The sequence below is a fragment of the Pygoscelis adeliae genome, unplaced genomic scaffold, assembly GCF_000699105.1.
Source record: "Pygoscelis adeliae isolate BGI_AS28 unplaced genomic scaffold, ASM69910v1 Scaffold108, whole genome shotgun sequence".
Lineage (NCBI taxonomy): Eukaryota > Metazoa > Chordata > Aves > Sphenisciformes > Spheniscidae > Pygoscelis > Pygoscelis adeliae.
The window spans coordinates 2,962,534-2,989,736 of NW_008825498.1; the positions used below are offsets into that span (position 1 = coordinate 2,962,534).

The 27,203-nt window shown below is 40.3% G+C and overlaps 1 protein-coding gene across 1 annotated transcript in view; it reads right to left on the bottom strand.

The window, feature by feature from the left end:
- SPIDR (scaffolding protein involved in DNA repair) overlaps positions 1-27,203 on the bottom strand; it is a 199,800-nt gene that overhangs the window by 42,117 nt on the left and 130,480 nt on the right. The gene's annotated exons all lie outside the window — the stretch shown is intronic.

Here is a 27,203-nt window from a genome sequence, read left to right on the forward strand (position 1 = left end):
GCAAATTTTAAATTACAGAACTTACACAAAATAAAAATGAATTTCTGTGCTTACATCTCTTCCTGGTTGTTAAAAAACAGCCTATTAAAGCTTAGGAAAAGTAGAAACCTAGTGGAAAAAAGGTAATTTTTACATTTAGAAAGCAAAAATAAAAAAGCCTGGGTCCTCTACAGAAAACCAAGAGGTTGAGACTGCCGGCGCCATCCCTGGAGGTCCAACATGGCTATGGCTGTCCTCCCGGGGGGCTACTGGGGTGGTCTGGTCCAGGCCCTGATCCTGAACAAGGTAACGCGAGAACAGACTGCTGCCTTCGCATGCACCTGAAACGAAGGTACTGGCCTGCACGTGGGAACAGCAGCCTGCCTGAAAACGACAGGGTATTTGGGGGACAGCCGGTGGAGAAGCCCAGTGAGGATCCTGAACCTTGCTGAGAAAAGGGGCTTATTCCAGCCTCCTCTGCTGCCTTACCTTACCTGGACTCTCTGCCAGGCATGAAGCAGTGCTGACTCCCAACAGCAACTGCAGGGTCCGATCCGGATTTTACAGTGTAACTGCACCTGTGGGTTTCAAAGGTGGTTTATGTGCATTTCCAATGAAAAGGGGGAGAAACACTCATGAGAATTTTCTTGGAGAAAAGGTGATAGCTACAGCCTGTCCCTAACCCCATTTGGATGCGTCATTATCACTAATTTTAATTCCGAAATGGCAACAGGCATGAACCGTATTTCACTGCTCTTCTTAAGCCGGTTACCTAAATAGGTTCTTTTAATGGCAGTCCCACAAAATATGATAAAAATGTTCTACACATAAAACTAGATTTTGGATTTTTTAAAATTTGTACAGAATTCTAATTCACCACAAACTTTCCTTTCTTGACCAAAACACATCTCTGTTAGTTGTAAACAAATATACATGTATAAAAACATTTTTTTTTTCATATAGCATTAAAACAAATATGTAATTGCAAAGGCACAAAAAAGCATTCCGCTTCAGGGGTACATTCCCAGCTTAGCTTGACCTGATATGACAAGACAGGATGCCCAAGGGAAAGCTTGAAGACTGAGAAAGTATTGAAAAGTAGCAGAATAAGGCAGTAGGAAGAACTGACTTTCTTCAGAAAGGCTAATGCTTTCCCAGTTGCCAGCCAAATCAATGCTGAAAATCATATACCGCACATTCAATGTTTTTTGAATAATTAACTTTTTAGACTCCAAAAAGTTGTTTATCTACAGCACAGACAAAGATTTATGTTCTTGTAGGGCAAACAAATGCGATATCATCTGATTTGGGATAAGACACCAAGAGAACATTTAATTTCATGCTACAGTTGTTTAATTTGATTTCATAACTTTCCCTGTCTTCCCCCATCCATTTCCCCTTTCTCCCCAGTCTGCCATACTACATGTGTTTTTCACTGCTGCACGTACTGACCTCTGTATACATACTGACCCCAAATTTCAATATTAGCTATCAGTGAAACATTCCCGGTTGTCCTGGTTTCTCGGCTGTGTGGTCCTCAGTTGCCAGCTGAGGTTAAACCACAACACCGGTATTCCTCATTTTTTCATTCCACGGCATGAACACTAGTTTTAATCCTACAGCTGGGATGTTAATGTATTACAGCACTTTTAAAAGTGTTTCTTTGTATGTTTTATATTATAATTTATTATTAAGTTATTAAGTGATAGGGAGCTGGGGCAAATCAGCCTTGTAAATAGAGCTATATGAACAACATCCAGTTGACTAAGTGGCAAGAATGTTTTGTAGAAGTCAGTTATATTTCCCTAGTGGGCAGTATTGTTTTCTAGCTAAAATACATCAGTTAACAAAAGATTATGGTGAGCAAGGTAGGAAAAGAACCTGAAAGGGAACAGAAGTCATTTCTGTTTTACATGCATGAGTCAGCATCAGAGTAACAGAAATCTTAAAGCATCAATACAGATTTGTCTTGGGACTCGTTAACTTCTATAGCGTCAGTGCTTATAAACCTTGGTAAGAAGGCGAGCAGCTGTCAGGTGTCAGAGAGAAACACTGTCTGCAGTTATTCCAAAATGAGGTCGTAGGAACAGCTTATCACTGCTGAACAACTACTTCAACACCTAGATGGAGGGTGCTGATGCTGGCCTGGAAGGACACATGCTTGGGAAAAGCACTGTCCTCACCACCTGTATTTTTGCCTACCTGAAGAACAACAGAGACAATTCACCTACTTCAACAACGCTTATAAGGTGTTATTTATTCAGGTTTAGAAACACACAAATGGAAACTACTGTTAAAACTGTTAAATTATGATAATTCCCACACTGATCTTCTTGTTCTACTGACTCAGTTTATTAAAGTTGCCAGAGAAGATTGCCTAACCTTGACCACTACGTTAAGAGTTCTGAAGTGGTTCAAACTTTGGGTATTTGCAGTTGTGGAATGCGTTGCATGATTTCAGTATCACAGTGGGTAAATGGAGTAAGGGGGAATGGATTCTCTGGATTTTATGCGCTTTCTAGTTTTCTTACCTGCAGGTTGACTTGAATTGGAAAACAATTAAAGCATCAATAGACTATATTTCATTCATCCTGTTCACTGTGCAAAAGGGGACCAGACTGCACAATTTGGGAGGAATAATCAATATTAAAATAGACTGTATTTACATTAGAATCTTAAGATATGTTCTTTACCTATGTACTTCTCCTTCAGTGGCCATAAAATCTCCAAAGACATTAAAGGTTACCTTCGATATTTTGAATACCCAAAGTAAAATCTGCTAGAAATAATTTGGCATATATTTAAAGTATCTCATCACATAGCTTTACAAGTGTACAACCTAGCTGGAAAAACTAGAAATGGTAAATTGTGGTTTATAAAAATTATACAAGAATGGTTACTGGGTAGCCAACAAAGCTGTGTGTTGCCAGCAGAGCATCAGTAATTTCTCCAGAATTCATCACAACAAGCTTCATGTTTTCCTTACTTTGTATGTTGGTATGCAGGTAGAGAGATGGTTCCACTACAGAAATACCTCTTATAGTTCCAACTCTCATGTAACTTACATCATGTAAACGGAGATTTCAAAATAATTTATCTGAAGCCTACACCGGGCAGAGATAAAGTACCACATAGTTACACATCACACAAAAATGACTTAGAATCTTATCATGGCTGCTCACAAAGTGATGCTCCCAGAAAGCAAGAATATTATCTTTCAGTGCTGCAGCAGCATTTTAATGTACAACAAGAAACTTCCACACAAGCTTCACACTTCACCGGGTTTTAGCCAGAAGTTTTCCCAAGATACAACCATGCCAGCAGGAGAAGGCAAGGAATGCCTTTCCATTGTCTTTCCAAGTCCTTTCCAACACCTCTGTATAATCAAATCAAAAGACAACGATCTGTGACTAGGCCAGTTTGCAGTATGTGGGTAAGACACAGAAGAATGCCACGTGAAAAGAAATAAAGACACCTACTATCTCTGATGACGTAAGGCTGTATTAATCTAAGTAAAACTGCTCAAAGAAAACAGAAGTCAGAATTTGCAATGCTCAGGGTCAGAATACTTGGTCTGCCTAGAAACAGACACAATTATCTTCCATGTTCAACTTGCTTTGTATATGATTTATGATATTAAAAGTGGTTCTGGACTGAAATGTTAACATAGGCAATCTCAGGACACAGCAAACTTTTTACATTGTTTTCAAATTTCTAGTTGAGTAATGAAAAAAATATTAACATCTCCACCTACACTTCCCCACAAACTAAACTTTTTAATGAGCAGATTCAGCTAGGAGAATGTCCAGCTTCTCATGACATGCATTTAAGTGCGCTGTAGATTTCAAGATCATTTTTGTTTTCTGTAGTGTGTTTTCTTAACTATGACTTGAAATCATGTCCACTGAAGGATTTTTCTATCAAATCATAAAGTTCTGTATTTTTCATGCTCTGCAAGAACAGCAGACTTTTAAGCTAAACATTTTTTCCACATGCAAGTGTAGATATATATACACATCCACACGCATATCTCTCTCTCTCTCCGTATCAAACCTGCAGACTGAAAATACTGTTTGTCAGGTGGTATCAACATTTAGCATCCACAAACTAAAAATTCCACAAATTTAGCACCCACAAACTAAAAACAAGTTTCATGTCAGGAAGTATTCAGAGGAGATACCAGATCAAGGGGTATCTGCCCTACACAACTGACTCCCCACTCCTAAGCTGTATTACACTCTCCCCCCTCCTCCCTCATAACTGTGATGGCAAAACAGGTTGAGGCAGCACGAGAAATCAGAACAGGGAACCGATCTGCCTTTAACAAACAAATCTCAGACGTAAAAATAAAGTTATTTACCTGGAGTACTACATCCAGCTCTGGTGTCCTCAGTACAAGACAGACATGGACCTGTTGGAGCAGGTCCAGAAGAGGGCCACAAAAATGATCAGAAGGCTGGAACACCTCTCCTATGATGACAGGCTGAGAGAGTTGGGGTCTCTCTGAAGTGAGAGCCTGGAGAAGAGAAGGCTCCAGGGAGACCTTATCGTGGCCTTTCAGTACTTAAAGGGGGCTTATAAGAAAGATGGGGACAGACTTTGTAATAGGGCCTGTTGCGATAGGACAAGGGATAATGGTTTTAAAATAAAAGAGGGTACATTTAGACTAGCTATAAGGAAGAAATCTTTTATGCTGAGGGTGGTGAAGCACTGGCCCAGGTTGCCCAGAGAGGTGATGGATGCCCCATCCCTGGAAACATTTCAAGGTCAGGTTGGACGGGGCTCTGAGCAACCTGATCTAGTTGAAGATGTCCCTGCCCACGGCAGGGGGGTTGGACTAGATGACCTTTAAAAGTCCCTTCCGACTCAAACCATTCTATGATTCTATTTTTCTTTTGCATCAGTTTGCTGACTTAGCACCACAGACAGCTGTTCCAGCTCAACTGAATGTAGTGGCATGTAGTGGTGACAAGACAGCTCACCAGGGAGAGGAGAGGTGGGGAGATGGATGTGAAGTGAGACTAATTTTAAGCCAGTTTAGAGAGAGAGAGAATAATTTATCACGGACGTCCTCAACGAGAGATCACAGCTTCGGTGATACCCAAGATGAAGCAGAAAAACAAATGGGCCTTCTGCCACTGTTTGTAGGTCGTCCATCGCTACCCTCCTGCCTCAAGTGTTTGTCCTTTGGCTTGGTTTTGATGGAAACATTGGTCTGAATCCCCCCACCTTGTAAGAATAACTCTTGTAAGAATAATTTTTACACAAAATATTTACATAAATGATAGCATACAATGTAACATTAGAAACAATATCATGTTTTAATTTTATAATTGCAGAAGAGACAGATCAATTTAAAAATGTAAGCTACCTAAAAGGAACAGCAGAAACACTTCAAAAACACTGAAAGCCAGTCTAATGGAAAACATGTTAAAAACCCTACAAAAAGTTTCCTTTTTTGCGTATTTTAAAGTTCATTTAGTCTTTTCAGTGTGCCAATGTGCATTTACAGCTATACACTACAAAAACACACAAACACATAACCTAATTTCCCCTAGCAGAATTAGTCCACTAACACTGAATATTTAAAACACAGTCTACAAAAGTGAAGTCCAGGCTTTCAAACTCAAATTTCAATTTGTGTCCAAGTGCCAGCCACTAACTTCTGACTCATATTTCTTCTGATGTATCTTCTGTATAGTTTACTGAATTTGTTCAACTTACCTAAAACTTCAAATGTGGATGCTATTTAATGGTCTGCTTTACTGACTTTGTTTTATTTATAAATCAATTTTATAAAAAATTTGTTTAAAAAATTCTCTAGTGATAGCTGCAACTGTTGAAATATACTAGAGTGAAAAATCATTGTGTTCAAATGAATATATTAACTTTAGCATTTCCTTTTCTCAGACTGAGGCCGATCAGCTGGTAAATGAGACTGTTGCAAACACCGTTTCCTTCAGTTTATCACTTTGTACTTGCAAGACTTACGGACAGTTAAATTTTTATTTTATTTTTTCATAATAAGCAAAATACTACCTATTTGAACATTTTACAATCAGGAGGTAGTGACAAAACCAGCAACATCTTTTTTGCTGATTTAAAGGGGAAAAAAAAGAAAAGAAATCATGCTTGCTGTTTTTAAAGAACTAAATGGATATAAATTGTCAGACTCCGGGTCATCACTAAGCATAGGCCAGAGCATTGGCACGAATGACTGTGTTGTGAAGCCTACAAGCTTTATTTGGTTTTTAGTTCACATTCCTGTAGAGTGAGACATTCTTAATTCGGGAGAGCTTCGGGTAAACATTTATGGGAAAAAATTATTAAATATTTCCTTTCACAAAGGTAGCAGGCAAAATAAAAACAAAACCAACCCTTCCACTCCAATGCCAATGCTGGTCTTTAACTATCAAAATTCAGCAAGGCAAATGAGGTGCCTATACTCCTTTCTGACAGGCACTCAGAGCTTTTATTATTGGGAGACTAATCTTCCCTCCACCGTTTATCCTTCACAAACTCATACTATGTTTATTTTCAGATAGGCACAGCATTATCCGTATGTGAATATGTATATCAAATAGGCTGCTCCATCATATGGAGATAATAGTAATTATTTGGGTCCTATGTACACTTGCACTTAGATTTAGCATTACAGAGGAAGTGAAAATACTTACAAGGGTAATGATACTTATTACACCACCTGATGTACTACATAACTACTGGTCACTTCCCAAACCTCTCACTGAACTCCAGTAGCCTTTGAGAACTGTTTGTTGCAATTCAGTTTACGACACAATGTTTTAAATGTTCTTACTCCAAAAGACTCTTGAAAGATGAAGTCCATCTGAAGATTTTCTCTCTAAATACGAAACATGTTCTGCTTGCAGAAGATTTCAGAATTTTAAACAAATACAAAACACAGTTTATTCACCCCAGTGAAAGAAGTCATCCTGCAGATGGGTCTGAGGCTCGAGAGGACAGTGTGCACAGTTGTAACAAAAGGCAGAATACAGGTTTTTCTCCTAGCTTTAGCCCTCGGCACTACAGCTATTTGTCTAAGTTAAGTTTGAGAAATCTACAGGAACACCCAAGACCATATATCAGATGTGTTTTGATCAGCATGTACAGAGAGCAGAACCTTACTCTTAACTCTACAAGCAGGAACATGTTGGCCTGACTGAATGTGGATCAGGGATATCAAAGCTCTCTTCTTCTTCTGACCAAAATAAGATACAAACTTTCTCTACATAAAATTCAAATGCACGCACACCACCCCTGCTGCACTTTAAACTGTATGTGATTTTTAACCATTAAAAAATAGAACATCGCCTCCTCCTCTTTCTTATATCTACAAAACTATGCATGCCAAATGGCTCCTGAGCTAAGAGAGACCGAATGCCATGTCGTGCTTTCCTGGGCATGCAGATGGATTGCATTATCACGAAATTAATGGCTTTCACATTATTATTCCAGGATTAAACCTGCACCATTTACACCTCCTAACTTCAACAACTGTAGGGTAAGACCTCCATGAAACAGACCTATTCCAAACATGCAGTTAACCCAGGAGCAGTTCCTGAATGTAGAGTGCATGGGTACACCACAGAGTACATTGCTTTCCCCAGCAGCAAATACTTTCCAAAGCTGCTCTTCTCTGGCTCCTTAGGAAGGGTGCTCCTCTCCTGATCCCTCTCCACTTGTCAAGACTGAAGTCAAAAGAGTTTGCGCTAAATGGTCAAATCTCCGAGAGCAACCTAGTAGCTCCTTCCAGTCAGGCTGCAAAGACGCGGCAGCTTTTCCAAATTCTATCATGATTGTGGTAGGGCCAAGGTTTTATTAGTACTTCCAATATTTGATGCAATTTCCTATAAACTCCCCAATGTAGCTCAAAAGTAATTCTGGGGCACCATACATATAGCAAAACCTAGGGTGTATGTTTTTCTGAAATGTTAGGCAAACATCTAGAAGATTTCTCTTTGTGGTACAACCATAATGGTGTCATACCTGAAAAGGAAAAGCCAGTAACAATAAAGCAAATTTTGCTCCTCAAATGTCCAGTGGAATAATATGCCAAAGATTTAACCTTCCCAAAGAATAGACAAGAAATATATGGCAGAATTTGTTTCACAGCACTGTGTGCCACCACAGCTATGCGCAAAGATGTCATACAGCTTGGCCTTTGAGGAGAGCACAAAATAATTCAAAACCAGAACTGACAGGAGAAAATAAAATACTTTTTCCTGGGAACTGAACTATGACTGGTCCTTCTCAAAGAGCCTCAAGTACCATACTTGCTTGACTATTCCACTAGTCAAACTGTTGCCTGTTTCTCAGGGAAATTGGGAGTATTTATTAGCTGGTATTACTAGTCACATGACTTCAAACATTAATCATATTTGTTCAAAAAAGTTGGTGCAATAATTGCAGCTTCTTACTGATGAATGTTAAAATGCTGCATTTCACTTCAGTTTATTGGAGGTTTCAGAACTCAGTTAACTGTTGCCTAATATATCTAAAATATAGCCAAAATGAAGTTTTTTTTTAAAAATGAAAAGCTTATTTTCATGTGGCTTACTATATTTCTTCTAGGAAACAATAAAAGGGTAAAATGCCCTAACAAAACATCAAGATATTATGACACAGTGAAACAGATAATCCTACCTGATTGCCACACCTTTTAAAATTATGTATAAGGAGTCTTTTGTTCCCTGGTGTTTGGAATGTCAAGCAACTCATAAATGATAATCTGGACCTAAACAAACGTATGCTAGTTAAAAATTCCTTATTTATTCAAAGCGTGAAATGAATCATTACTTCAAGTATTCAAATAGCAACATCTTTCCTCAGTTTCTTACCTGACCTCTCTTTTAAGTAGCCAACCTAAGACTATACCAACAAGCCAATGGCAAGCTGAAATTTTTCTTAACCTGTTTAAAACATTCACCAGACAGTTTTAAATACCATCAGAAATGCTTACTATTACTATCATTATGCTAGTTTAAAGCAAGAAGGTAGCTATAAAGTCTTTACGGCAGGAAAAACTTAATTATAAGGATTTATTTTTTTTAGTATTCCCTTAATGCAGTTACCTCAATTCTTGTATTTTGACACTCTATCAGTAACACCAAGAATTGCTAGCGGAATTACAAGAAGTGGGAAGATGAAGAAAGTAAAAAGACCCTGACAATGTAATCAAGACTTAAAAAGCCCTACATGATGAAGGGTTTGGGTTTTTTTTTTCAGTAAGAGGAAAGTATCTTCTTTCCTTCCCCTTCTCTCATAACACATCTATATAAGTTTAAAAATGTTCTTCTATTCAAAAGAGGGTTTCTTCAGTTACTCATAAAGAACTACTCACACTTGGCCAGTGGTTTGTATCAACTTAAGAGAATAACACAGAGAGATGTGTTTTTCAAGTGGGGAAATCCCAGCAACCCACAGACACGAGCAACAAAGGTGCACACAACCTCTGAGAGAGTAGATGAGGGAACAAAAAGGAAGCAAGGTCAAATCTTGGGTCAATCCACCATGAAAAACAGCTCAATCGGGGTTTGAAGAATTCCTTGACAAACAAAGCAAAACTGCAATGTCCAGTAGCCCCCTCCCTCCAGCCCCCCTAAGTGATAGGACAGTTGCTCTCAACCAAAACCACGCTTGTTTAAACACAGTTTCTCTTACCGTCTCTCATTATCTGGTCAGAATTAATGATTATCTGATTAATAAATTGCTACTCAATTACCACTTAATCCAATTCCCATCAATTAATCCTAGGCCCAGCTTTCAAACCACAATAAAAAAAAATGAATGTTCATCTCCTCCTCTTCTTTTCCCACATTCTCCTTCCCCTCCTCCTTTTTCCACTCCCCCCAGATTAACACATTCTGGGATTTGTTTTCCTGTATCAGATCCAAGAACTAGAGAGTCCTCTATACCTTTTCGATACAGGGCAAATAGAAGATGCTAGTCCCAAGTCTACCCTCTGCACAGAGTATTCTGCTCTCACCTTCAGAAGAGTGTCAGTGACTGCTGCAGCATTTCAGTTCTAGCAGAACTCCTCAAAAAAGGTCCCACATTGCCCAACAACCCTTGACTCTCCTTACTCCTCCAACGCTACTTTTTGGGGTTCTTTTTAATCTCTCAGCTCCATTCAGAGAAGCAGCTCCTTAGCCCAGCTCAGTTCATTTGTTCAGAGAAAACTTTTATTCACCCTGAATGAACAAACTGCTTTAAACATGAAACAGTCAAAAGAAATACAAATTGCTGAATAAAATTCTAATCGCTGTACTGCCCTATTTCACATGCTCTGTAAGTGGTATATATTGTATGCCATATGGCAAAATGATTTGTATATGGTGTTGACATTTTTTATGTTCCCCACATTGTTTGGAATACCACACTACACAGGGTGCAAGAAGATAAGATCATTTATGTAAGCAAAAGACGACCTTACAAGTGTGTAAATCCCTTATTTGCGTATGCAAGAGAAATAGCTGTGAGCACCAGTACTATTTGTATGTGCAATTATTTGCTTTACATGCCACATCAATTCTGCAAACAAATAGTGACTGTTCAGCAATATTCATCTCTTTCTATTGTATAATACTGAACTGGGGAGAGAGAAAGATAAGACTTTAAAGTCCATGGATAAATAGTATACTGACTGCAAACTAGTATAGAAATCTCAAGTTTGTGCTGTGAGGACAGAAATCCATGGCTGACAAAACAGCAGAAAATGGAAAGAGCAGCCTGATCCAAAAATCAGAACTGCAAGAGGCTGTGCTGCTCTGGGAGAAAACGTGGGTCTAGAAAGAATAAACACCCGGCTTATATGTATCATTCATACATATAAATACACATATAAACCCCACACATTCTTAGTCGTTGTTTTGGGTTTTTTTATCCATGAGGCAAATACAAATAAAACTTATTAAACCTTCCTGCCTTAGGAATCTGAAGGTGGCAAGGTTAAGTACTCTGAAATCAACAGATGACACATTAAGTTTTTAGTATATATATTCAGCACTGTAGGAAATCTGGTATTACATCTCTTTTGAGTATTTTGCACCTGTGCTTCTCAACATATGGTTAAAGAATATCTGGGTTAAAGAATATTAGCAGGGTCTGTAGTTTGAACAGTCTGTTACCATTTGTCGTGGTCTAACCCCAGTTGGCAACTAGGCACCAGAATTAGGGGACATTTGAGTCCCACTGCTACATAAGAGGAAAGCTGTCAGCCCTGGGTCTGACTATAGGTAAGTGTGACCCAGGCTGCTGCTTCACACATGGAAAGTATCATGTGATGCCCCTACAGAGGTAGCTGGACCAGTGTGGTCTATGCCCTCATTGGGAAGATGGTTTGTGAACAGCTTTGCTTCAGCTCTCTGTCTCTCATCTTGAAATATTTCCTGCCTCGGGTGGCATGAACCTCTTGGGCTGGAGGAGGAAAATCTACCTCTTATCTCTCTCCCCCTTCTCCCTTTCCAACCCCAACTGTTTCCATGGTAGAGCCAGCTGTAGCTGCTGCCAAAGAAAACAAGGCATTTTCCTACCTTGAGGGCATTCCCCTTTGAACATCAAAAGTCTATAGCAAACAATGGAGTTGAAACAGCTTTGCAAATAAAAGGTCACAAGAATTTTTCATAATGGAAAATATCAAGACTACCTACAGGCAGGGGTTGCTTCCAGCTCACAAACACCACTACACAGGCTTGCAAATACACTTCATTTTGAGCTGAACTAGTCTTTGCTGAAATCCTGCATGGTCCCAGCGATGTAACTCGAACTCATCCTCCCTCTAGCCATTTTGTAATCACCTTAATTGTCAGGTCCTAAAAATAATAGATTTTTAGTTCTTTGGGAAGGGAATGCACTTACATACGATAAGAAGCCAAGCAAACTGTAGGGTGTTCTGAAATAGCAGCTCACAACTTAAGCAGTGCACAAAGTAGGGGAAAGGAGAAAGGGCATGTGCTACTGGAGAGCTTCAGGGAGAAGAGCAGAGCATGTGATAAGCTGTTGATGGAGCTGTGCTTTGCAAGCTCTAGCCAAAGGACAAATGAGCAATGCAGAGAGCCCTTGGCTGCCAGGAGCTACTGAACCCATACTAGAGGCCTCCATGGAGAATTGGCAGGATGGGATTCAGCAACAGCAGGAGCCACATGTTTTCTGGGCTGCTGCTCTCTGCCTGTGCGTATGCCCAGCCCTGCAAGCACAGCAGTCTCCCATGGGGTCACGTTCCCCCGTGGCCACCCTGGCCTCCGCTGCCCAGACATACCCTCCGTTCCACTCCCCTACGGCATCAGCATCCCTGCCTCCTCTGCAAACATGCTCCGGTGGTCTTCCCTCTCTCCTGCCTCTCAGAAGCGGAGGGGTTGGCAGGAAGTCTGTGATACCCAGTTTGAGTGCTGCTGCTATGAAGATGAATAGTGAACTCTTAGTCCCTAGACCAAGAGCAGAAGATGGAAGGTGACTCAAGAAGCATTTAGTGGGAAAAGTACTGGACAAGCTATCGCTGAACAACTTCCTGGCACCAACACTTAGCTAGACTAAAATCCCTTCAGATGTGCATAACAAAATAATTTTACTGTGGGAAATTAACAGAGTTTAAACGTGCACCCCAGATATTTGGCATTCATCTCCCTGTGAATTCTGCATATAGGGAAGCCTTCAGCAAAGAGGGAAACTATGATTATCTGCATTTTTCTGCATTGCTGGGGCAGTGGAGGAGGGGAGTGGGGGGCATGGGTTGAGGGCTCTGAATTTTCAGAGCAACTCATTATGTTGAAAACCAGCATTGTCATAATTTCATAATAAAAAGAGCTTGCTTTGAATTTCTTTTTTATTTTCCCACTCCCCTACTGGATAGTTTAGCAGACGCAAGCCAGAAGAACTGGTGACTGGAGGCGTAGCTGAGCACTTGCTCATTAAAAGAATTAACCCTACCACATCTTTCACGTATCATCATCCTGCCAACTCCCATGGGAAGCTGCCCAACAAGACCATCACTCTCACTTACTGCCTGCAGCTTCTCCCAAGATTTCAACACCTTTCTGTACATTCATCCTTGACCTAAAGTGCCCACTATGGGAACACTCCCCCAGTCTTACCTTCCCTTCTCCTTCCCCACTTAGAAAAGCCTGGTCAGCCAACAGGATGAAGAAAACCTGTGAGTTTGATGAATTGCAAGAACACGCTCAAATACACTGGAAGAGGTACTGCTGACAACAAAATATCTGGCTTTTTAGATTTTAAATGTGGGGGATTGAGAAAATGGGACTTGACTGGTGGAGGAAACATAGTTAAAGGTCACTGATAACTGGGGGAAAAAAAGGAGTAATTAGGATATTGTCAAAGTCACTGGTATATAAAGACTGTTTCCATTTGATAGTTTTCAGTGCTCAACATGAAGTGACAATTGGCTTATAGACACAGTAACTTACATTTTAGCAGAGACCATCAATTCAGATTAGTCTGGAAGCTTAACTCAGCTCAGCATTTCCAAATAGAAATAGAAATAGAAATGAAAAACTGTTATTGGTAAATGGCACCACATGAATAGAGATTTTTTTTTTCAGTCTTCTGCCATAAGGTACACATGCCAATTATCACAGAAATGTCTAGAAACCTTAATCAGGTTCCTGCCCCATCAGAGTAGGCACATGAGATACGCAGCAGTTTGCTTAGACTGCTCACATGCTTTAGCAAATTTTAACAGATGGATAAAACAAAATGGGGGGGGGGGGGGGGGGGGGAAAAAGAGACCCAAGGGGGGGGGGGGGGGGAGAACAATAGGCCACGTAAATAATCTACAGAAATCAGCGTTAATTTTTTCTCCTGTGTCTTATCTTTATTAATGTTGTAGTGTGTATGGATGGCTTCCCCGAGCACACCAACAAGGTCTCCGATTCCAGTATCTCCTTAAAGCTCCCTCTTCTTCAGCATCCATTTCATTTCTATTTCTGTACCCCAAGACAACCGTCTCCTTTTTTTTAAGCAGGCAACACAATTATTTCTGAGATGTGAAATATTCTAACATAATACATACATATACAAAGAGAGAAAAGATGCAGTAAGCTATTTTGCAAAGGGGCCAAGAGAAGGGAGTTTTCTGGCAGTTAGTCAGCATAAGGAGTAAGGTATATGGTGAATAGATTAGATAAAATTAGTAGTTGTCAACCCAGTACTGCCTGATGACAGAAATTGCAGCTTTATCTCTCTCCTATCCATGCCTCCCACATATCATGTGCCTCATTAGGATGCTATGGACAGAACACACAAGAAAAAGAACATCCTCAAGCCATCAGAAAAAAATGTCAAAAAAAATCAGGGAAAACTCCTGCCAGATTTGGTCAAATAGATTTTGCTTGGTTGCAGGACATAATTATGTGCTATCCTACACTATCACAGCACTTGAGGAATGGGAAAATCCATGCTGTTACCAGGTGCCCTGACAAGGTCAAAAATGCCTCCTTACCTCCAAACACATTTTCTTTGCGTGTTGGAAAAACTAGCAAGACCCATAAATTAAAGAGAACAGACAACTGACTCAGGGAAAGGACTGGTCAGTCAAGATCTGGCTATGTTAAATTTGGCTACATTAAATTAGATGACACAGAACGACGGACTTCAAGAAAACACAAAAAACACCTTTGCCAAATGTTTGGAGGAGAAAGACATTGCTTTTTAGGCTACACAGTCCTGTAATACAGTATCTGATACACCAATCTATGTCCACAATATTGAAAGCTAGCAGCATGATGCTGATCGACCCAGCCATCTTTCTGGGAAAACTCTGTCGGATAAAGCTGCTTTTCCCAATTCTCCGTATTCCTCCAGCTAAGTTCTTGCACAGAGGTTTTAGTTTCAGTCACAAGAGCATGAGGAACAAATGAGAAAAGACCCTGAATGGCAGAACAGTCAACTCAAAACAAGCCCAAGGGCCAGCACGTAATGACACTGCATAGGTCATTTCCATGTACATAATAAAAAATGCTTATGAAGCATTTAGGAGAATAGTAAATATGAACAAAAATGTTTTCTATCAGATCACAATGAACAAAAGTCTCCAGCTGATTTTCCGAATGGTGCAAAACATTCCAGCACAATTTTGCTGGTTTGCATTAAAAGGAAGAATGTGAGCGCATCAAAGCTTGACTTTGCCCGAGTAAGAAATGATTCTTCTGGCCCTCAAAAGACTAGCTGACTTCGAAATTGGAATGAACTGGGCCTTGACACACATTTGTAAAGGTAATATGGAGCCAAATCACAGAACATGCTCTGTAGGGAAGTCTAGATATTGCTGATACAAGTTTTCCCACCTGTATTTCGAGGGTACAGCTGTAGGCACTGAACACGCATAATTCATGAGCTGTGCTTCCACAGCCTCACAGGGCTTTCAAGAGCTTGTCACATTCTTTTCAAGTGGATCATTAAGGGTGGTGTACCTAAATGGATGGGTGGAGGAAATTTATCTGAACAGGAGATTAGAAGCGATTCAATTTTGGGAGATAACCTGACTTTTTGTCTTGGTAAGACTATAGTTCAACCATGTGAGTTGACATTGGCATCTGGGGCTACTCAGCAGTTTCACGTACAGATACTGTTGTGCAGATGAAAAAGAATAGCATTATAAAGCTTCTCTTTGTGAACCATAAAGGTATAATTCTGACATGATGATGGCTGATGTAATCAACGTTTTCATGAGGATGCTAGGCTTAACAAGGCAAACTAAAGCTTTTTACAATGAACTTTTTGAATTCCCCTTGACTTGAAGAGTTCATCACTGACAATCAGTGCGACTGTGACAAAGATAAGAGGAATGGAAATTCATGCTGAGACAGTTTTACAATGGCTCAGGAATCTTCTCTAGTCTCTGTAAAACACACTGCAAGTAGAGGCAAAAGACCTGGGAAGAAGAGGAATAGCAATGATGGTCTTCAGTGCCATTTACCTTCCTCAGGAGAAGAAAACTTGAGAGGGAAGCCAGTCCTGAAACTTTCCGTTCCAAAGCTTTAACTATTAAAATGACTAAATTAGGTGTGAGAAAGCAATAAGCTCATTCCACATCTTCTACAGAAATGCAAAGCAGAGGATAGACAAAATTTCCTACGTCTTCTTTAGGTGCCTCTGTTGTTGCCTGGACGAGCGGAGCTGTCAGAATTGTCTGGGGAACACCGACTGACCAGGAAAGGAAAGTGTTGTATTGACATAAATACCAGAGACCGTGGTGCTTGTCATACTGGAGCTCTAAAAAACAGCACTTCTTGTGCCTTCCTCATTCTCTGTTTTGCAGTTGCTTTTGTTATTTATTTTTAAATACCCTTCTGACTAATTATCTTCCAGAAGAAGAGGGGAAAAAAAAAGAAAAAGCAAGAACTGGGAGAAACCAGAGAAGGATAGCTGAGCCATCAATTCCTCTGGGCCAAACCCTTAGGTCCAATTCATCCTGTGCTACTGCCAGCCACTTACATCATTCACAGCAAAAAATTTAGCAGTCCAAACCGGTGTGTTCTAGACTTGCAGGAACACTGCTTATTCCCGACTCATCCTAAGAGCTAAACTAGGAAAATACTTTTTGTATCTGCGTAGCTGCAAAGCATTATTTAAAAAGAATAGCTTTTAAACAAGCAACAAGCCATTTAAAGATGCAAATCTTATGATTCGCTATGCTAGAAGCCTTTACACAAAATCCTCTTGAATCCTGGGAAATTGGTTCATCAAAAAGGTGCATGCTGTTCTAATATATATCCTATGTCAGCACAAACAGCCTTCATGTAAACACACAGCCATGAGTACCATGAGTAACAACTCTGTTTCCATCAGAAGCCCTTTATCCTGCGTAAGAGGTCTGCACGCTAATAGATGTCCTAGGCTAATGCTAACTAGCTACAGCTGGCTCGTAGCTATAAAAAGCATTAATGAAAACATAAATACTAACTTCTCCACTTCCCTCAGCCTGTACGTCAAGGCTGCGCAAAGGCATCACTTTCCAAGTGGTCTGTGTGAATGAACTGGCTGCTCTGAACCAGCTCGCTCTGGTTCTCCAAAGTTTGTTTACCGAACAGCGTGTGCAGAGACACACTGAGCATGGGGGACGCAGGGGGAGAGACAAACCACGTGGCCGCCCGGCTTGCCCAGCAAATCCTCCCGCAACCCGGAGCCCTGGGCTTTTAGTGACGGCTCGGATAAAGGAAGGAAATATCTATTAACCAAGGGACTGACCTATGGGCATAAAAATGTCAGTCCGCGCTGCTGCTGAACACAGCCCGATTCTTACAATATATTTCTGTGTTTTGCTGTAATATTACTTTGCCTTGCTACACTGCTGTTATGAATTCGGTTATAATAAATAATGCATGCAGTGACATACACGGAGCAGAGAAACGACACTTCACCCTTCAGAGTTCTGCGCTCTCTCAAAACTTACTACAGCATTTATATTTTCATTGTGCCAAATATAAAACAAACTTGCAGAAAAAGAAAGAGACTCAGATTTATCCAGTACGTATACAGAAAAGGAAAACAAAAATCTGTTTAACGGAAAAGAGGATGCATGCAACTCCAGGGTTACAAATTCAGACAGAAACACGAGGATACTAAAGTGCTACACCACTCAGCGATTTCTATTCAACCATGCTGCACACACACACACTTTTTTTGTTTTTCTTTGACTATTGGACTGTTTATCTGCTATTTTAAAATAGTCAGTTTTGTCCTGAAAGCCATTACCTTATCACTGTCGGTTCCTATGCATTTCTTCAGCAGGTGACCTCAGACAGAGACAAACCCTTCAGATCTTTGCTGGGAGGCCAGGCACGCCGGCTTGCTATCCACTCCGCTAGGCTAAACACAATTCCTTCCAGTCCTGTGTTTGCTGGTTCCTAACAATTGTCACAAGCCAGCGTTCTCTGAACATTAGCCCACCTTGCAGGAAAAAGGGGAGCCTTCTTCTAGAAGCACATAAGGCATATAACAGTACTGCCCGTTTTCAGATTTACTGTCCATTCAAAATACTAGACGTGTACCTTAAAACCTCAGCTTTTGAAGTCCCACCAGTTAGTAAGAATCATACTCTGCTTTTTTTCTTTTTCATTTTTATAGAGGAAATCCTTTACATGAGGCTGATGAAATTTTGGGTTCTTCACCCAAAAAGCTTAGAAACACTCAAAAGTACATTTTAAAAAAATTCTTATTTCCAAGTATCATGATTCTTCATCCTCATGATTTTGTCCAATGCATTATTTTTTTAATTTCCTCTGATTTTCACTACCCAAACAGCAACTGCAGCCATGTCGGTCAGCCCCAAATCCAGCTTCTATTTATTTAACGGGATTAAATGAAGGTTAGAATATAATCTATTTGGCTATGCAGGCGTTTCCTAAATCTTAACACACAGATGTTATCCAACATGGCACAACCCTTTGCAAGCATTTAAAAATAAATTAGCTGATTGCAATTTGTTGATTTTCTGAAGTTACAACCTCCAAATTAGAGGTGGCACCTCTTGTGCTTTGAGTTCTCCCCCTTCTACTTGGTGCGTACAACCCCATTTCCAACTCATTTCTTACAAATCCATGACCTTAGCAGAGTTCCTCCCCACTTACACTGTTGAAGTGCAGTCTGAGAGCCACCGATTTTCCCGACTGTTGAGGCATCCACTTCAAATGCCTGTTTTCTCAGGATGTTATTGCTACAATTCTCCCCCAAACCCTGGCAGTCCAAATACAGATGATGACTCAGATACACAGAAGCACCAAGGTATAGATGAGCTCCTATCACAGATATTTTTAAACGTGACTAAACAACCCAGGCTGCAGCAAGAAAGTTTCGGCAGTTTCCAGCTCCCTTGCGAAGGAAATACACACTTACAACTAAACAGAAAAAAAGACATTAAAAACACTTCTGCAAAGATTAGGCACTGAATGTTTTTGCTGACAAGCTCTTCCACTTCCCATTTACATTATGTTGCTATGGTCAGTTAATTTATAGCTCTATATTGAAGATGTGACATAACTTGTTGTTCCAATCAAATTAATTTCCTTGCACATTTTTCCTCATGTCAAACAGAATTTACAAATTTTGGCATTTGTTCAGAGGCAGGGAAAAACGCATAATCCTATCGTTACAAGACAAAGACAAGAACATCTGCAGCTGTCATGACTAGGTCATATTTGAGTTCAACAGTGGGGAAAGTTGCTGCCTCAGAGAGGAAATCCATAGCAAGAACTACACAGGCTCAAGGGAAATTAATGGGCAGACAGAAAGGTAACTCACACAAAATGGTATTTTAGGACCTTATGACCACGCTCATATTCCTCATATGAGGAGCTCAGCTCAACGCATTACTTCCTTCTCCCACAACCTACCACACACTCCCTCGCCTGGAACTCTACTTCCATGATCCCAGCTACACTTCCCACCTCTGTGAAGCTGGTACTCCAGTGCAATCTCTTATCCCACCTCTGGTAATGGTGGAGTTCCCCTGTTCACTCATTCAGAAACAGAAGTGAATGTCTCCTTGCTGGTGAAGTTCCTGCAGCACGTGCTGATTCGGGACCACTGCACAGCTGTGGAAGGGACTGTACCCCACCTGCCAGGCAGGCACTTTTAAGTTCGTGGCTGCCCTTGGTCTAGAATAGCTGGGAAACTACTGAGAAACACGGAATAATTTTATACTTTTATAATAATTTCCTTAAAGCCATCTTCCTAGGTAAGGATGATGGTGCTGTACAGGAGAAGACAGGACGAGATCATGCAGTGCAGCACAAGTTCCAAGTGTCAAATTGCAGCACAAATGCATGGAATGTGGAAACAAACACTGTAGAGACTTCACTGCGTCTTGCACTGGAACTTCGCTCCTACCTGCTATCTACATTCATGTGTACGTGAAAGACAGTGGACAACAACTTCCTGGGCAGAGGACCCAGCACAAAGCCAGGGAGAGCCTGCCTGCTGCTCACTTCCATCTTTTCCTCCTTCCTTCCACTGCTGCAGACAGAAGGAAGGCTACTGGGAGCAATCAATACCCTCACCCCACGTTCAGGTGGCCGTATGAGTCAGCTTTCAGATGTAGTCCTTGCACCTCTAGTTGCATGGACCAGTAAGCGCCTCTTAGCTGGAGTAAGCAGCTGCACAAAGATACTTACAGTTGGCTGGTGGTGACTGCCTGATGGCTCAGGTTAGCACCTCCAGAAGGGCAGGATCTGGAGCTGCTTCTATGAGATCCTTCTCAATAACTGGCGTACCATCAAAAGTAAGAGTGCCAGAGTTGGGAAACCACTGATACAGAGAAATAATTTTAAAAATATGTATATAAAATCCTGTTATCATGTGATAGTGAATGAAACACAGCCCACAACACAAACAAGACCAAAAATTACACTCTGCAACTTCAGGACATCGTTCTTGGTCCATTTAAATGTGAAACCTCTTTGAAATACATTTTGCATTCAGTCCTAGCCTTAAGCACTTTTAAAGCAGGTTGTCCGGAGGAGCTCACACTGCAGCCAAACACAGGCCTCAAATCAAGTATCTAAATTCAGTGAGTTACAAAACCATTTCAAACATGTATCAGGCAGTATGCATCAGGTGAATCATTTCCTTTTTTCTTACTGTAGGACTAAAATTACAAAAATAACTAAATCTCTTAACTACCATTCCACTCGAGTCCTTATACTGTGAAGTGTAATACACAGTAAGTTTATCCCAGGCCTTTACTCATCACTTTTCTCGTTTGAGGAGTATGTTCTTCTCCAAACCCCGTGAAGCCGCCTTTAGCCAAAGAAGGGGTTGAGGCATTACCTGAAATAAGTTTGAGGATTTCAGCACAGCCTGTAATGGATCCCTACCCAGTGTGATGTTGCCTACTGCCTTTGGCTGCAAGAAATGGAACAAAACCAGCAGGCACTGCAGCCAGTCAGGACTGGCACATGAGCATAAGATAACTTCGTTAAGTGCATTTATAAGTTACATACCAATTTTAAACCACAATGCTTACTGAAAGAACTAATTAAGATTGTCTTCTCTGAGGAGCTTTATTTTATTCGTATTGTTTGCTGTATCTTAATCTTTTGTATTCTATAAAAGAAAGTGTATAAAAGCTGAAGATAGAGATGTACAGGCCTATGTCCCAGCAATATTGTCCCTTTCAAAGTCTGTCTTGTCTTAATTACTAGAGTGTGCCCATAATTTTAAAACCACATAGGGCAGTGTATTCCTGACTCTATGCTTTTTGCGACAAAAGACCTCCTTCTTCCTAGAAGAGTATGTTTGCAACACCTTTCCAAGGAGGATTCATTTGTTATATCTAAACAGAAGCTTTTACAAAGCTGATGACAAAAAGTTATTTCTAAGAATCTTCCTTTCCGGAAACCTGCTATTGTATTAAATCTATGCTGATGTTACTTTGCACATCCGCTGATCTATGCAGATTCTTAAGGCTGTGCATACAAAGAGTGTTTATCTGCCCAAGTTGCACAGAAATTACGTGCAACATTTGCGTGGTTAAATTTCTCTCCCAACTGTTAGCTCAGCATATGTCCATCTAGGCACTGATAACATTTATCACTGCTCGTGGTCCGTGCCTTCTGTACCATGGTAGCAGGAAAACAAATCCCAGAGACACAATCTGGCTTTCATAAAAGTTTCGGAGAGCTCCAGCACAACTTTAACACTTCCTCTAGGTCAGGACTGAAGTCATGTAGTCAGTGAAAGGTAGATGGTGTAAAACACACATGGAGGATTTCTGCTCTCAGTTCTGTCAACCACATAGCTTTCAGAGATAGAAAAATTCAAGGGGAAGAAAGGTCAAAACCAAGGGAAAGATTCCATACCTTTTACTTAGGCCATCTTAGAATAATTCTTGACAAATAACAGGTGCTGGAAAATTACTATTCCTGGTTTAAACCAGGCAACACACAACAGCACATACCTTGATTGTGGCTCTAGGGCTGAAAATTACCTTTTCAAATTGTTCGCTTTCTACTCCCTAGACTGGTCTCCACTATAGGATAACATACGGGGGACCACGTCGCTCTTCCCATTCCCCCCATTTACATATTCCCTTGAAAGTATTCAGTTGGGTGGATACAGCCATAAAGCAGACAGTAGCGGGAAATGAGGTGTTCAGGTGCAGTAAAGCTTCTGCAGCTTACTAAAGCCCTGCATGCAATCATCAGATGTGGGAGGTGTTAAAAGGTATGGTCACAAGGTAAGTGGTGGTGAATACACAACTCTACATAATGATGCTTCCATACCATTTATCTGTCTCTCTATGTTATTTATGTATCTCTGCAATTTCTCTGTCATGAGGAATACATCGGTAAGTAGAGCTTGCTCCTCCTTCTTGACCAACAAAAGGCTTGGGGTGGGGGGGATACTATCTTCTGTGAACATATGGGCACTTTACTGATCAGTCTAAGCACTTGAGTATGGAGGAAATAGAAGCTAGCAACCAGTGTCTCCTTTTTGCTAGACGCATACAGGAGCCTGCACACACAGTGTTGGCCATCTGACAGTTGGTTTCTGTTCCTGCCCGTTTGCTTTCCAAAGAGACTGAATCCCTGTCACACTTGTGGCCTATGCTGGCTACTGTATTCTTGAGACTCCTTTCTGTATCAGCAGCTTTTACCACTGCCCTGACATATTTTAGAACAATGGCAAATTGTTTAATCGCCTATTCCCGGTGCAGGGCCAAAAAACAGTGGTGTATGCTGAGGGGTCCTTTTTTTTCTTTGTACAGAGTATATCAGATAACAGTGCTTTCACCTTGCCCTTGGACAGAATAAGATTATGTAAATATTTAGCACTGAAAAATAAACGGTAATGTCAAATTAACAAATTTTTGTACTACAGTGGCACTGGAAGAAGCCCAAGTTCCATCTATCCGTCTGCAGCATCAGCAGCAGGGAAAACAGACTTTCAGGGCTATCTGGGCAACAGCACAGGGAAGCTACAGTGTTAAATATATAATACAATTTAATGTCTCAGCTGGACAATGTGATAACAAAGCTGTTTTTCTAATGTTTTTCTAACAGTCTTTTGTCCTTACTCTCTGTTTTGGTGGCTCCAGTTTGAGAATTACAAATAGAGCAGGGTGGAGGCAAAAGGGAATAATCCAAGTGTCAGGGAGTCTTAACCATGAATAAAAAAAGAGGGGAAAAAAAAAAAAGAGAGACTTCAAAGCAGAAACAGGTTACTAGACCTTGAACCACAGCTGTTAGGAGAACTATTACAAGTCTGTCAAGTAGCAATTAGGCTACTTTGCAAGAATATTAGAAGCACGTATCTTCACTTCTGAGAAGGATCTGAAAAGGGGAAATCAGAGAAAATTTCTAGCTTACAGAGTACTCTCTACTGCACTTCAGTTACCTATTTCCTGTTTATTTCCCACTTGAAAAATCACATCCCAGAAACATAATGTAATTTTTAAAAACTTGCATTTATGACCGTTCCATTTAAAATGTTTTGTTGAAAAAACACAAAAAACAAATGGAATGCTGTAAACAGATTTAAGTCAGCCACAAAAAACATTCTGACAGATGTTAGCATCTGTGAACATGGATCTTTCACGACAGTCCTTTCCAATCTGGGCTCTTTTCAAATAAGAAGACCTCCAGGTTTTTTTTGTTGTTGTTTATTTCAATATGCTTTATAAAATTTAAGCTAGGTTTTCCATACCAGAAGGGTGACTTTTCAATATATTAGTCCACCTGTTTGGAACACTAGTTGCAGCACTTGACACTCAACTTTTAGTTGTGCATGCTGCCAGACAGGTTAACCCATTGACTAGATTTGTGTTAAGATAAACAGCAAAGAGCATTAGATGAAGAAAAGGAGGAAAAAAGGAAATCCAACTTTGAAATGAATTAGTTTTACAGGATTATCACTTGCCAATAACACTGTTTTACACAGAATTACGTAGGAAGAGACTAGTCAGAAACTTGCAACAACTTGCTAGCATAATGAATCTCAGCAACTGACTATCATGTTTCTGGGGGCCTGCTCAGAAAGAGAAATGTGACTTTCCTCACACTTCTATTTCTTCCAGCCACTCAAACAAATCCTCGGCTCTTCTAAATATTTTGCTCCCAAGGGTCCTGCTTGCATTGTAGCAGGCCCTTCCACTTCTCTAAGCTCTGGCAAAATGAAAACAAAATAAAGAGCAAAACCAAAAGAACTATTGATGACTAGTGCATAGAGGCAGATCACATTCTTTTTTAAAGTAAATGTACTGTCTTTCTTTTGTTCTTGGAATAGAAAGTTATAGCAGGCTAGAGTGCTAACGTTCAGGTAGGAAGTAGATCAAAACGTATGCCAAGAGAAGCAAATGGAAAATTTCTCTAGTCACCCACAAAGATTTTAAAATGTGGATTCACAGCTATAGCTAGCATTGTTTTATATTAGCAGTAGTTAGCTTTTCCTTCTTAATAGACAACACCCTTTTCTGTCCAGCTTCCTCACCCAAATCTTTTGAGTGTGCTGGCCAGTTTAACTGCCTAATAGTCCTAAAAACGCATCTATTTTAGTTTCACCAAGTACGACACAACCAGCCCTGTCCTTTAAGGCATAAAACTGACCAGCTCTATTTTTTACTGAACTCACGTGGCCCGCTCAAAACAAACAGATACTGGCAAGAGCAAAATCCAAATTATACACTGCTTCATCCCAGGAACACAAAGTACAAGGCCGACACAGTGAGTCAGACACCTCAGCGCCAGTGAGCTCCTCAGGTTGACAGGAGTCTCTTTGGGATCCTCGTACGTGTAAGACAGGCCTTTTTCAAAAAGAGTCAGAATAATTGGGTTTAGACAAACACATGTTGTGTCGTTAGCAAAAGTATCTCTCTCATCAGAGGGGAAAAGGCAGCAAAAAGTATGCCACGAATGCTGGAAATGGGCAGACAGTCACAGCGAGTCATATTTTCTTCTCGCACCCCCCCACCCCCCTGAAACTCCTTCAGCATGAAAAGTCAATTTGCGAGAGCAGTTAATTACAGGGGGAAAGGCAAATGATTCGACAATAATGCAGGGAACGTGGGACCAGTTTATGTACGACAGAAGCCGGAGAACTTCTCAGTCTCTGTAACGATTTCTCAGCGTCCTCAGAAAATGCTTTAGATACTTCAGCTAAACAGACGTAAACCCATCAGACATATCCATTTTTCTATCAGTAAAAAGCCGTATTCTATATATGTGTATTTATGAACAATAAAAGCTAGGTGCATACAGGCATTATGGTAATTTCTATGCTTTACTCGTGTTAGTTTTAACCAATTAAATGAATCCATTTCCTTACAATGAAAATAGAGGTTTCTCCCACAGTTTGCCAGTCTCTTTCTAGAAACTGGATGCCTTGAACAAAATCCATCACCTCCCCTGCTCCACATTTAATTTCATGCGTCTTTTCAGTTTACTGTGTTTTTTATGCTTCCCTGTGGCAACAACATCTAGGTTACTGTGGAGTGCTACAAAGGAAGACACACAATAAAACAGCCTGTCTAAAATACAAATCAATTAACTATTCATCTACCTTGATATCTAATTAGAAACTTTTGTTTACAAAACAATGAATTATCTAACTCATCTTGCCTCATAAAATACAAACGTTGCTTCCATGGCAGTTTTACTTTAGAAAAAGAAGTTTACAAAGAAAAAAAGAGGTTTTTTTTAATTACAAAAGAATGAGCCATCAGTTGGTTCAAAGGACTGCCAGAGGGCGTTGGACCCTTTTGCTCACTATCAGGTGACAGACACAAACATTTTTGATAGAGGAGAAAAGTCTCATGTGGATGCTTATCAGCCATGGAAATAGCAGCCGACAAAGCAGTAAGAGGTGTTTTCTGTTCCTCAGCCTTTAAAAGAAATGTTCCTTCTCTTCTTTGCAAAAGAGAAAGTGGCTTGATTTTTCTCTTCAGGATGCAAAAGACAGTCTGATAGCTGCAAACGACAACCACCGAGCTCTTTTCTGAGCCAGGACATCTATAAAATTTGAGGAACTTCCAAGAGGCCAGTTTAACAACTGCACGTGAGAATACCCAGCTACAGCATGCACTCAGAAGCAACGGACTCTTATTTTTAATTTTATTTTTATTTCAAGTTTGACATAAGAAGTGCAATCTGAGATTTCTGTTTGCTTTCACCCCATTCCTGTGAAGGGTGTGGGCTCAGGCAGGTTAGCTACCTCAAATTGTGTGACTGCAAGTTACATATACTTTTGGTTAAAAGTTGGAAAGGAACTATGGAGACGGTGTTATCATTTGAACTCTGCTAGAACTGATGTTGTTAAAAATCAGCTTGAATAATAGACTCTCAGCTGCCCTGACTTTTGATCAAATGTAGCCCTCTGGAAGAAAATCTACACGGAGGAATACTGTCCTCTAAATCACATATTGATGGGGGGCTGGTAAAGAACTTTTCCTCTCACTTTTAAAAAAATAGATATTATAGCAAGAATGAATTAAATATAAAGCAATGCGTTCACACAACAAGATGTACCAATTACTTTTTAAAAAATGATGCAAGTTAAGGTCAAAATAACTATTCCATGTAAAGTAGTTTTTAAAAAATACTGGGGACAAGGCTGTTGATAATTACTTTCCTGTGGGTGATGACTGAGCTTGCATTTTAGGAAAGAACGATCTTCCTAAATTCCTCCTGGAGGAATTTTATTGATCAATGAGTGCTGTAAATTATCCAGTGGCTTACAAAGTAGCAAGAATTGGGAGAATTCCAGTATTTCAAAAGCTCAGGAAGAAGGACCTGTGAGCATGCTACTAGCCACCAGCAGGGTGGCTTAGAGGAACTCAAATTCTTCAAACCTTTGAAGAATGCCTTCAAAGCCTACTGCAAATTACATCTGGAGAGTTCTCAATGGGACCTTTTAAACTAATTGCACATCTCCATTCGGGTCCTAAACTCTGCAGGAAGATAGATCTCCTAATGTCCTGAAAGGCTGAACTTAGAAGCTTTATATAAGCTCTGCCACTGTAACTCACTTTAATAAGCTTCCTGAGTGAAAACAAAATCGAATTTATCTTAGCTTTTAAAATCTTAAGCCAGCATGAACCAAAAGTTAGTGCAAAACCAAAGGAAGGAAATTCAATAATAGACACAGTGATCCCAGACCCAGAGTTGCTGAGAAAGACTTTGAAATCAGTCTTTGGTCTCAAATCTTGAGGATCATAAAAGGAGAAGGAAAGGACTCAACAGTTCAGTACTGGTCAG